The 13,820-nt window shown below is 37.1% G+C and overlaps 1 pseudogene across 1 annotated transcript; it reads right to left on the minus strand.

The window, feature by feature from the left end:
- Window positions 1–11,856: 11,856 nt before the first annotated feature.
- Window positions 11,857–13,289, minus strand: LOC116561335 (annotated as a pseudogene). Its single transcript, XR_004273396.1, has one exon. The product of XR_004273396.1 is annotated as a pre-mRNA-processing factor 6 pseudogene (transcript).
- Window positions 13,290–13,820: the final 531 nt, after the last annotated feature.

Below are 13,820 nucleotides of genomic sequence, written 5' to 3' on the forward strand. Positions count from 1 at the left end.
CAGCTAATTTTTGTAGTTTTAGTAGAGACGGGGTTTCACCACATTGACCAGGATGGTCTTGATCTAATATTTCTGTTAAGATTTAGTTACTTACTGGCTTGTATCCTACCAGTTATGTTCTATGCTTTTAAAATATTACTTTGTATCTGGGGAGATCTCAGTCATTAGGGAAAAGAAAACTTTAATGACTATCGTTTGAAAGATAGTGTCTAATAATGCATGCAGTATTAGCAATTCATAGGAGACTTTAACTTTGAAAACAAAAATTTCGTTAAAGAAAAGTAAGTTGAAGGAAATAGGACATGTAGAGTAGTAAGTATACCTGGGAGAGATGAGCTGTCAACCTCAATTGAAAAACAACAATAATAATTAAAGCAAAATACAAATTAGTTGTGCTTGCAGTGTTCATGGCATGTTCTTAAGGGTATACTTTGAAAACATGAATACAGAGGATTCAGTCTTCTGTCTGTAGATATATAACCTACTTTTCTTTTTTGACTTTTTTTTTTTAAAGCTTTGCCTAAATCTACTGAGTTTCAAGACCATAATTTTATTTATTTTTATCTTCTTCGAAAAAGTCCACTAAATATTGTCAAATACTTTGGGAACACAGTATTTATGTATTTTTGTGTATTTCAAGTAGAATCATGTCTTAAAATATACCTTATGAAGCGTTTTCTTCAGTTCTGGTGGTATATCCATGCTAATTTAACCACATGAGGACTCTGGTCTTTATTAAGACCAAAAGGATAAAAAGCACATTTTTACCTGTTAATGCCAAGATAAGCATTGGAGTCAAAGATGTGGAGCTACATGCAGTTTACTGAAAAATTGCAATATCTAGGAATCTACAAGAAATTTTACATAAACAACTATTTTAAGGCATGGAATGGAGGCAAAAAGGATATATTGACCAAAGAGGTTAAAGTAAGAACCCTGTAAACCATGATGTGTGTCCAATTTTTCTGAATTCAGTTACAAGGATAAACTAGATAATATATATTGTTTTATGCCTCTGAATAAAGAGTTAGGTAAACAAAACACATTGCAATTACTCACAGCTATACTAATTGTTCTATGCATAGCAATATGCTTTGTTTGAATTCATATGATTAATTATCTCAGAGAAAGGCCAGTACATTTTTAAGTCTTTTGTTCTTAGAACTCACAGCTGCCTGAGAATAGGCACATCCATTTTCCCAACCATGTAAAGTGTCCCTATGACCTCTACTTCCTTCCTCCCTTCTGCAATGCTATTAGCAGGTTCTGTGCAACAGCCAAAGGCCCATTAAAAGGCAGAAATGTGATTTTAATCTTTTTAGTTTCTCACTAAATTACAGAATCAGTTATCTGGTTGGCAGCTGCTGACAATTTTATAACAGTTTATTTTTCAGCACCTCTCTGAAAAGCACCAATTTATAGTTTAAGGTGCTCATTTATATCAAGACAGAATCCTCATTGGGTAGATGGGTCATTCTTGCAAACATTTGGTTTGCGAGTGACCTTCATGCTTGGAATTTTGTCTTCAGAACAAGAGAAAAGATAAATATGTTTTAAATTTTATTTTTAATAGAGTCAGATACAGTTTTAAAGCATTCAACTTCCTACCTTCAGGGAAGGAGAATCTCTTAAAAAGTAACTTATGTATGCTCCTAAAAATGAAAACTGTGAAGTTGAATATATGCTCAAATATATTATATTTAACACAAATTCTCTCAATATGAACCTGGCCTGGAGTTCTATGTTTAAGAAGTAGTAAACCTTTTTGCATTTTCCCTCTCCTATAATGCACTTTCGCATTTGATTTTTCTTCTTGTTAAAAATGAAGACTCAACTTACAACAGAAGAGTTTCTTGTCTTCATTTCTGAGATTGAAATATTAAAATGTCTATAAAAACTCTCTATATAATAAAATTAGGCCGGGCGCGGTGGCTCAAGCCTGTAATCCCAGCACTGTGGGAGGCCGAGGCGGGTGGATCACGAGGTCAAGAGATCGAGACCATCCTGGTCAACATGGTGAAACCCCGTCTCTACTAAAACTACAAAAAATTAGCTGGGCATGGTGGCGCATGCCTGTAATCCCAGCGACTCAGGAGGCTGGGGCAGGAGAATTGCCTGAACCCAGGAGGCGGAGGTTGCGGTGAGCCGAGATCGCGCCATTGCACTCCAGCCTGGGTAACAAGAGCGAAACTCCATCTCAAAAAAATAAAAAATAAAAAATAAAATAAAATAAAATTATAACACAAAATCTATTGTTCTTATAATCTTTTCTGAGATACAGATGAATGCAAATAAAAAATCAGAAAAATATTTATGTATTAAGATACAACATTCTTAATTAAAATTCTGCTTGGTGTTATGTTACTGAATAAGCCCGCACAGAATTTCCTATTTATATAGGTAAATAGAAGTATGTGATTATCTTGAATTTCAACCAATGTTTATTGCATATTAATTATAATCATGAAATATCCAAAGTCTGATATTTTAAAGAGATATTATTTGGAGACTACAGTGGAGCCTCCAATGACATAGGTGAGTATTACTTTAATTTCTTAACATTTTAAGAAATAAAATTTCATTAAATTTTGGTTAAATGTTATGCTGTATATATATCCAAGATGCTTCCTTTCAGGATGAAAAAATAATTATTATTCTAGCCATTATTGTTCTTGAAAGATTTTCTGGTGAAAGCAACAGTTGACTAGTGACATACAAGGTTGTAGGGAATTAACCAGCTGAAGACAGGGAGAAGAGCTTTCAATCATTGTGAATAAATCAAGCATTGTGAATAAATCATCACCCTATAATAGAATGGTATATCTGGGAGTTACAGTTTAAAGTGCAGGACATAGAGTGGCAAATGTTGAATTAGAAGTAGTCTGGGTCACTTCATCAAGGGCCTGTAAGCCTAACTATGGAGATTAAACATTTCCCTTTAGCTGTTAGAGAGCAATTGAGAATTTTTAAACAAGAGACCGAGCAGCACAGTCATATTTTATTTAAGAAGGATGAGTCTGCATGCAATTTGAAAGATCATTTTAAGGGTGACAAGAGTGGATGAAGAAACACCATTTAGGAACAGATTAGAAAGGTCTAGATAATAAATCATTAGGGGGCTGAATAAAGTGATGATATAAATAGGGATAGAATATTGGAATGGACTTGAGCCATATTCAGAAAGAAAATTCTATAATACTTGGTAAAATATTAAATGAGTGTTAATCAAAAACAGAAAGGAATTTGGACTAATTATTAAATTTCTGATGTTGATAATTGTATGCATGATAGAAGCTCCGGGTAATATGGAGGCTGGAAAGGGGAGAACAGAGGAAATAATTTTGTGGAAAACATATTAAATTCAGATTTGGATAAATCAAATTTGAAGTAACAATAAGATATTTTAGAGGGCATTTAAAGGTAATTTTGCTAGCTCTAGTTTTAGGTTGCAGTAAATGCATTTAACCAAATATTTGAGCTTCAGGAATTGAGAGATAGCTACATGATAAAAAAATAAATTGTGCTAGGTTAAATTGTCCTACACAGTTATTTTCAAAGAAATTATTTCTGTATTTATTTTTATGTTTTCCCTATATATTTTTGGATAAGATAAAAATGTTGACAGTAATTAGCTATACTATTCCACTTAATAAGGCTTTTATTAAGATTCTGGTTTTCTTAATTATTATTGTTAATTTTGATGATATAACTGCCTAAATTATTAGATAATCTCTCTGAATTTTTATAGTTATCTCTGTTTTCTATCATGTCTGAAAAACCTGTTTTAGTAAATCAAATAGTCAATTGAACAAAATTTGCTTTAAGCCAATTAGATTCTTAAATTCTAAAAAGAACTATAATATAGTTTTATTACAGCTATATTAACTGTCTATATTGAATATAAATCCTACAAAAGCATAGTATAATATACTATAGTGATAATTTTTAATATTAAGTGTCCAAAATACAATACACAGACATAACAGATTTTTTTTAGCCTTGCATTCCATTCATTTCAACTATATCCACTGACTGATGAAAATTCAGAAAATTCAAAGATGAGTGAGTAATAGGAGAGACAGCCAATGTAGTATAAAGCACACTGTCTCTGGAATGGGATAATAGATTAAAATCCCAAATCCTCCATCTACTGGTTTTGTGAGTTTGGTTAAGTTATTTAATACTATATCTGTTTTTCCTGTTGTCTCTCTTGCACAGAGAATATGTGCTATGTAAAGATTTCATAAATACCTAAAGGTACTTACAATCTAATACAGGAAATAGTGCAACTACAAAATGAAAAAAAAAAGATGAAAAGACTTATAAATCAAAAAAGATTAACAAATATATAAACAAAAAGAAGGATTCAAAATTGTGTCATGTCTTCTGCCTATGGATGTGAGCATTGCATACATGTTGATGTAAAATGAATATCAAGAAGGAGATCTAACTTGGCTTTTAACATTCACCTAAACACTGTAAGATATTAGACCAATTAATCAATATTTTCTCATTTGTAAAATGGTGACACTATCAGCTCTACTTAGTAATGACATTCTTTTATAATGTTTTATTAATGATAAAGCTTATATATGTTCTCTTTCAATCACTTTGTAAAATGATTGTTATTCAGCTGAATTATAGCTGAAAAAAGAGGAATATATAAGGGATATAAATTACTTTCCCAAGGTCATACCCTTTTAAAAGGTTTATGAGCCATTGCCATTGGCCCCCCTAAAGATTTGCTCAAAAAATCACTGGCATGAAGCAGATTGATTAATAGGACAAAAGGTATGTAAATTTATTGAGTGTGCATACATGAGAGCCTTCAGAATTATGAACCAACTTCCCAATGAGTTATAGAAAGAATGGGGGCGTAAATCCAGGTTATGGAAGGGAAGAGGAGAGGCATTCTATTAAGGGGTAATTAATGATTGCTAGGCAGAATGATAAGATGGGAAGCAGAGATTAACTTGTAAATAATTTTCCTTCATATTTAAATAATCCTTGGAGACAATCATCACAGTTATAAAAAGGTCTGCTCAGGTGTGACCACATCTTGGTCTTCTTTTCCTAAAATAGATAATGAGATAACAGGGAGGAGAAGAAAAAACTTTTTCCCTTTGGTGGTTCTGGATCTTAAGCAGATAGAGGAATTTCAGCTTCTTTCAGGAGAGGAACTTCAGTTTCTTTTGAAGAGAAGCTTCAGCTTTTTTGGTGGTAGTGGAGAAGGTCAGAGAGACCTTGAGGTTTCTTCAGTTCATTATGTCAGAAGGCAATATTTTGGAGTATTGATTTCTGAGCCCAAAGGTCAGCATATTTCAAATTTTTGTTTTGAAAAAATTCAGAAGGATTCATGCCTTCTGAATCCATATTGAATGGTCTTCCTTTTACAACCCAAAGTATTCTTCTTGCCTGCTGCCCAAAAAAGCCAATCACTGAGAACAGCAGGAGCCGCTGCACAGAAACAGTTTAATAATCACAGTGCCAGCCAAGTGGAAGGACAGAAGATGTTTCTCAAATCCACTTCCATAAGAATTCAGAGGCTAGAATTTTGGATGAGGAATGAGTAAAGACAGCTTGTAAGTTTAGAAGCAAGATAGATTCATCTATGTTAGATTCCTCCCACTATCATAATTTTTGCAAAGATAATTTCATTCCCATTACCCTATGCATTAAATGTGTACTGGCAAGGAAAAAAATTCCTTTGCCCTCAGGTTTTGCTGAAAATCAACCAGCAAAAGGCAAACTAATAGGAGAAATGGCATACAAATGTATTAACATGCATGAATAAACATTAATAAACATTCACCTAAATTGAATCAGAGTGATTATTCTCACCACCCAATAGGATATGGAAGCTTATATACCATCTTGAGGTTACAGAAATAATTTGGGTGACATCAAAGAAAAACTAAATAAATGAAATAATATTCCATGTTTACGGACAGGAAGACTCAATATTGGCAAGATGCTAGTTCTTCCAAAATTGATTTATAGATTCAATTTAATCCTAACAAAAATTCCAGCAACTTATTTTGTGGATATCAACAAAGTGATTCTAAGGTTTATATAAAAAGGCAAAAATCCTAGACTAACCAACACATTATTAAGGGAGAAGAGCAAAACTGGAGTACTGACACTGCCCAATGCACAGACTATATAAAGCTACAAAACCAACAAAGAGTTTGGTTTTGGTGAAAAAATAGACAAACAGGTAAATGGAACAGGAGAGAAAGCCCAGAAATAGAACCATCTAAAAATTGTCAATCTTTGACAAAGGACCAAGAGTGAAACAATGGAGAACAGTTTTTTTCACAAATAATACTGGGACAAATGGATATCCCCATACAAGAAAAATGAAACTAGATACAGGCCTTATATCTTTCACAATAATTAACTCAAAATGGATCATACACTTAAATGCAAAACTATAGAATTCCTAGAAGATAACATAGGAGCAAATGTAGATGACCTTGGATTTGATGGTGACTTTAGCTACACCACCAAAGGCATGATCTATAAAAGAAAGAATTTATAAAATTGACTTTATTAAAATTAAAATTCTTTAAAATTATTTGCTCTCTGAAAGATACTGTTAAGAAAATAAAAAGATAGGTGGCAAAATAGGAGAAAATATTTACAAAAACATATCAGATAAAGGACTATTACCCAAAATAAAAGAATCTTTAAAACATAACAAACAACCCAGTTAAAAAACTGGCCAGAGACTTTAAAAGACAAATCGTCAAAAAAAAAAAAAAAAAAAGGCAAATAAATATATGAAAAGTTGCTCCATATGACATGTCAAAAGAAAAATGCAAATGAGAATGAGATACTCTTACACACCTAGTAGATGATTAAAATCTGACACACTAGCAACACCGCATGTGCAGCAACAGAAATTTTCATTTGTTGCTGGTGTGGATGGAAAATAGTACACCTACTTTGAAAGACAGTTGGGCAGTATGTACCAAAATGAAACATACTCTTACCGTATGATTTGGCAATCACATTCCTTTGTATTCCCCAAAAGGAGTTGAAAACTCATGTCTACACAAAAACTGCACATGGGAGTTTATAGCAACTTTATTAATCACTGCCAGAACAACTTTGAAGAAACAAAACTATCCTTTAGTAGGTGAATGAATAAACTTTGGAACACCCAGCTAATAGAATATCATTCAGCAATAAAAATAAATGAGCTATCAAATCACAAAAAGACATCAAGAAAACTTAAATGTATATTACTAAGTGGGAGAAGCCAATCCTAAAAGGCTACAAACTCTATGATTCCACTTACATCACATACTGAAAAAGGCAAAACTATAGATACGTTAAAAAAAAAAAAATTAAAATGGTTGCCAAGGGTTAAAGAGGAAGGAGGGATGTATACACAGAGTAGAGAGAATTTTGGGGGCAGTTATATCTTACTTTCTCTGTAGGATACTAAGATGCAAGATTGATACATCTTATTACACATTTGCCCAAATCCATAGCTTTTACATCAGCAAGAGTAAACCACTCTAGTGTAAACTGTGGACTTTTGGTGATTATAATATGTCAACGTATGTTCATAAATTATAACTAACATATACCACTTTGGTGGGAAATGTTGACAATGAGAGAGGCTGTGCATGTGTTGAGACAGGAACTATATGGGAAATTTCTCTATCTTCTGCTCAATTTTGCTGTGAGCCTAAAACTGCTCTAAAATTAAAGTCTATTAAAAGAAAAAGACATACCAGATTCAGTGGCTGAAAGATCAAATTATATCAGTGCAACTGTATAATCTCCAAAGGTCAGACATACAGACCCAACTTTGCCAAATAGTTGAATCCTAGTACATGTATCCATGCTAACTTCCCAACTATTTTAGAGTTTCTGATATTATTAATAACCACACGAGCTATCTTTTCAGGAAACAAGGAAGTATAATAGTGAAAAACAGAAGAGTGACATACATTTTCAGATTAATATTTATTCATGAAGAATATGAGAATGAATTTCTATTCTGATGCAGTGAGTAGCTGATCTTTCATGCATTAGAGGTTTCTTCCTTTGAGAGTGATAAGAGTTCAATTACTTGATCTTTTTTTTATTTCAATTGCTTTTTCTAGAAATATGACTCAGCAAAAATGGTGGGCTGAGATGTGATACATTTAATTCAGTGATTCTGAAGGGAGACGCTGCCAAATACAGTTTCTATAAGTCCCAAGCTGGAATTAAAATTTTTGAAATGTCCTCAACTCTTTTTGATCTGCAATTATAGAATCTATAAACTACATAACAGTAGTTTTCCCCTTATCTTCCGAGTACATATTCTCAAACCCCCAGTGTATGCCTTAAACCATGGATATTACTGAACCTCATGTACACTGTCAAGGGTTAAGGAAGAAGGAGGAATGAATACACAGAGTAGAGAGAATTTTAGGGGCAGTTTTTTCCTATACATACCTATAGTATAATTTAAAAATAAATTAGGCACAGTAAGAGACTAACCATAACTAATAAAAAACACAGAACAATTATGAAAATATGCCAGTATCACTGTTCTTGCACTTATTATTAATAATTGCTATTACTAAGTAAAGCAATCGCTACTTGAACACAAGCACTGCAATACTGGATACTGCAACAGATGAGATGGCTATTAACTGACTCACAGTCAGGTAGTACATACAGCATGGATACACTGAACAAAGGGATGAGTCATTTCCATACTAGTTGGAGTGAGATGGTTTGAGATTTCATCAGGCTACTCAGAATGGCATGCAATTCAAAACTTATGAATTGTTTATTTCTGAAAATTTCTGTCTAATATTTTCAGACTGCAGTTGACCACTGTTAACTAAAACTGTGAAAAGTGAAAACACTCATAAAAGAAAACTACTGCACACATATTGTAGAGTTGGCTACTGGTTAAGACAGTACCATGGTAGGTGCCAAAATCCATCAGAAATAATTATCACAAGAACAAAACCAACACCGTCAATCACAGCAACTAATCTCTGTTGAGTAAAATATGGTCAAAATAAACATCCAGTGAAATTTCAGAGCCAACAATTAAAATCAGCCTATCTGATATTGATATTTATATTCTTAAAATTTTTGAGTTTTACATGTAGAACATAATACATTTACCAACTGCCTTCTGTAGAAGTCTGAAAAATACTGGTCTCAATTAACTGGTAGTTATTACAGGCCAAGAGAAAAACTGTGAGAATGCAGATAGCTGAGCGAGCCAAGACAAGCAACCACTTCTCAAAATATTTTCTCTTTTTACCTCTATTTCAAGAACAATTCTTACTGGCTTCTCAGGACATAGAAACACTCAAATCAATGGAATTAGAATAAAAATCTCCACTATTGACAAGGCAGAGAAAAATGAAATGTTGTACCAGGAAAGTAAGAGTGACAGGGTTATCTGTGCTTACCATTATTCCTCGAACAAATTATTTTTGATTATTTATTTTTTTCTATTTCTTATACCAATATAAATTTATTTACACACAACCTAAGATGTATTTTCATATGCATGTTTCAAATCCTTATTTAAAAGGTATAATAAAACAAATATACTAAGGGAAAATAATGATGTTAATTAGACAGTGCTTTTGTCTTGCTTAAAAAGTATCATTATAAATATATAAGAGCAAATTTACATACATCCTAATAAAGATCTAAAATAAACTAATATTTAGGGCACACACATACACACACACATACAGTGTGTTTTCCCAAAGTTTTATAGCTACAGCTGGAATTGATACCAGTGAAAGGATTTTACTCAACGATATTCATAATGATAGGCAAAAAGTTCTTGTTTTAAACAGCATCAATATAGCCATCTAAGAAAAGAAAATTGTCTTGAATCCTTTCTAAAATATTGATAAAATTCAGAAATCACCAATATTCATAGCAATTATCAGAAACTCTTCTGGAAGTCCTTCTTATCTTCAGTATGGGGAAATTCATTTCATTGGGATTGTGTGACTGAACTGATAGGCTAGAGACCCATGTTTTGTCCTATGAAATTCAGAGAAAACTCCAGCTTGAAATAAAAAGGAATGTACACTATTTTTGTGAATTGTGAAGTTCTACAGAATCCACAGTCACAGCAACCACAGTCTTGAGCTGAGTTCTCCTACAGCTCCTTGTCTACCATCAGTCCTTCTGCTTCATTAGTTTTTCAGAGATAGAAACCCCCATAAGTAACAGAAGTATGGAAATATTTGTGATGACATACCCTTGAAACAGAGAGAGAGTGTTGCAGGCAAAGGTGGAGGCAAGGAGGCCACATAAGTAAGATACTTAGAATTGAGGATTTTTCATGTCTTCACTCCTGAATACCAGAGAACCAGATAATGAGGATGGGAAAAGGCCTAAATCTGTCCAGCAGAGCTGAAGTAATTGAACAAAACTATATATCAGAAAAATGACCAAGAGATTTGCATATCAATCTGACCCTTAGCCTCTCTTGCACATGGGAAGGATAGAAACTTTGAGCTGGGCATGGTGGCTCATGCCTACTCATCGTAGTGACTTGAGATGCTGAGGCAGTAGGATCCAGGAGTTCAAGGCCTCAACGAACTATGGTAGCACCACTACACTCCAGTCTGGGTGACAGAGAGACATCCCATCTCTAAAATGAACAAAGGAAGAAGAAAGTTTGAAAGACAAGTAACACATTTTCTCTTACTGTTGTCAACACTAGGTCTGTTATTCTAAAATAAATTAAAACATCAAAAACATAAATCCATGAAGGATATTTGAGATAAAGAAACAGAAATTTTATTCTAGTATACTATTCTAAGTCAAAGCATATCTATGAAAATTATTGATTGCAAGCACAAGAATATCATTTTAGACATCTTTTTGCCATTCTTAATATAATAATTAATTCACTATATGTTGCAGAATTATAATATTTTAAAGGGAAAATTCTCAGATCAAAACAAAACAACATAAGAGTTTATCTTACTGCTTTCGGTGTTCTAGGCACTATTTCAAACTTTTTGTCAATTAATTTGATCATCACAGAAAAATCTAAAGTCATGTTATTATTATTATTATTCCCTTTTATCAATGGGAAAGTTGAGACTTTAAAAATTCAGAATCCCCCCAGGATGGTACCACTAAAATTGGCTAAGGCAAACTCAAACACATTTCTTTCTGAGTCCAAAGCCCACGACATTAAATATTTCATTGAACCATAAGCTTTCTACATTTACAAATTTTTATAAAATATAGGATTAATTTATTGAATTCAGTAACAAAATTAATGACAAATACACAACCTGTTTTCATGGACAAACATTTTAAACTTTCTGTTCATACTGAGGTAGTATCTTTAATAAGACATAAAGATATGGTAAATTTGCCATTCTCTTAGGAAAGTTGTGAGAACTAATAGTAATAAATACAAATGAAATTACTCATTGAATATTAGAATATGAAATGACACACAATATACTCCATTAACCAGTAAGATAAACACTGAGGTATGAATACTTTATATAATTTTTACACAGTTATGTTTTCTTCTGGATCAGTCAATAGATTTAAGCCTATTGATAGAATGAATCAGTTCCCACCTCACCATCTTCCACATCTCTCTAGCCTGGCTAGGTTTCTCAGGTATTCATTTCCTAACCAAACCCATGACACAGCTGCTGAGTCCAAGGGTCAGTCCCAGGTATACAGGTCACAAGTTATGCCTTGGGCAGTCTACGTGGCCGCTGCTGTGCACAGATGGAGTTAGCAACATCGCCAAAAACATGCATCTCTTCAGCTTATGTGAAGAAATAGTTCTAGGCAGTTGCCGTGGGTGTCATCAAAAAATATATATATATATTTTTTTGACACAAGACATAAAAACTTTTAATGGAGGATGATAATGAAGGAGGACACAGCCCAGAGCCCTCCACACGCCTCCCCTGTGCAACCCAAGCTCTGTCCATGGAGACTGGACAATCAGAAGGTGTTCTTGATGCGGCCGGCCACCAGCCTAAGGACCTCCCCAATCTTCTTCTGCCAATTGGCGATGTCCTTGGACACGGCGCACCATAGCTCCCCATGCCGAGGCTCTCCGCTCTCACAGCGCTTCCTCACCTCCTCCTGCTGCTCCTCAGTGCCATGCTGCAGCTCAAACTTGTAGAAGAAGGCCCAGGCGTCCCCCAGGTCCGAGTCGATCTTCACTGTGCGGTGGAACCACTCCCTGGCCTTGGTGATCTTCCGCTCACTCCAAAACAGCTTGGTCACGGCCAGGAGCACGTGAAGGTCATGCTCACACTTCTTCAGGGCATCCACGCTCTTGGTTTTCCTCTGGGGCCTCGCCTCCACGAAGATAGCCTCAGACCACAGGATACCGGAGTTAGGGCACTCCTGCAGCGCCTTGGCCATGAGCGTGTTTGCGATGTTCTTCAGCCCCGCACGGTACTCCAGCCGCACAGACTCCAACCACAGTCCAGGGTTCTTTGGGTTCTTCAGACGAGACTTTTCCAGAATGGCCCGTGCTCGAGTAAGCTGCCCAATCTTCTCCAGCCGAGAGAGCAGCAGCCACAGGGCTGTGGAGTGGGGACACTTCTTCAACCCCTGGTTGTAAGCTTCCCGTGCCTTCTCCATCAGCTCCTTCTGCTCCTCGATCTGCCCCTTCATCATCCACATCTTGGGGAAGTCCTGATAGTGCCGCAGGGCCTCCTCGCACAGGTCCTGCGCTGCCTTGATGTTGTCCTGCACCCATTCCAGCTTCACAGACTTCATGAACACCCGGGCGGTGGGGGCGCTGCTCCGCGCCTTGGCCAGCAGCCTCCGGGCCGCTCATACTCATCATTCTCAGACTCCAGCTTCACAGCCACCAGCCAGATCTCCTCGCTGTTGGGGTTGGCCTGGAAGGCCAGAGTCAGAATGGCCCTTGCTGCGGGCACAGCCCCTGCCAGCCACTTGGACTTGACACCCATGAGCCACAACACCTCCGCTTTGGGGCAGTGGGCCACAGCCCTCTGCAGGAGTGCTTCCAGGGACTCCCGAGTGCCATGGTTCTTCTCGAAGCACGCAGCACACAGCCACACACTCTTCTTGCTGGGGAACACTTGCAGGGTGTAGGCGTAGATGGCGCGTGCACAGTCCAGGGCATTGTGGGCCACACAACTGTCAGCATCCTCCATCCAGGTGTGCTTCCGATCTTCCTCCTTAAGGAGGAGGAGGAGCCGGGACTGGTCGAGGGTGACCCGGGGGACCGCGCCGTTGAGGACCCGGAGCTGGAAGCTATCAAAGCCAGCCTCCATGTTGCCCGACAGGTACCGGTGTCCCACCAGGCCTGGTGCCCTCCTGCACCGCCTACACGCGCCAGCCCCCCACTTGCTTCCTAAAGGCGACCCTGCCCCACACCCGCATGCGCCCGGCGCGGCCTGCCCAGGGCCAGTGGGGGGGCTGCATCCCACCGGTGCCGACCACAGCCCTGCCTGCCCTACAGCCCAGTGGGGTTTAATCAAAACGCGATGCTTTGTGAATCTTTAAAGCTCGGAGGTGGCCGAGTTGGGGGCCCTGGGCAGGGGAAGGCTGGCGCTGGTGCCATGGCAAGCCAGGGTCCCTTCCCGTGGGGTCTGGCCCTATCCCAGCATGTCCAGCCCCTGAAGTTGGGGGAAGGGGATCTGCCTTTGCTGCCACTGCCAGGCCAATGCCCTGCAGCTGAGACTTGGCCGCACATCAACAGAAAACCCCTCCCAGTGCCAGCTGCACAGGGTGGGTGGGCCCTGGGGGCAATACGGGTTCGACCTGAGGGGCTGCAGGGCGACACCCAGCAGCCACCGCCCCAT

The sequence above is a fragment of the Sapajus apella genome, unplaced genomic scaffold, assembly GCF_009761245.1.
Source record: "Sapajus apella isolate SASKATOON/1434 unplaced genomic scaffold, GSC_monkey_1.0 scaffold29, whole genome shotgun sequence".
NCBI lineage: Eukaryota > Metazoa > Chordata > Mammalia > Primates > Cebidae > Sapajus > Sapajus apella.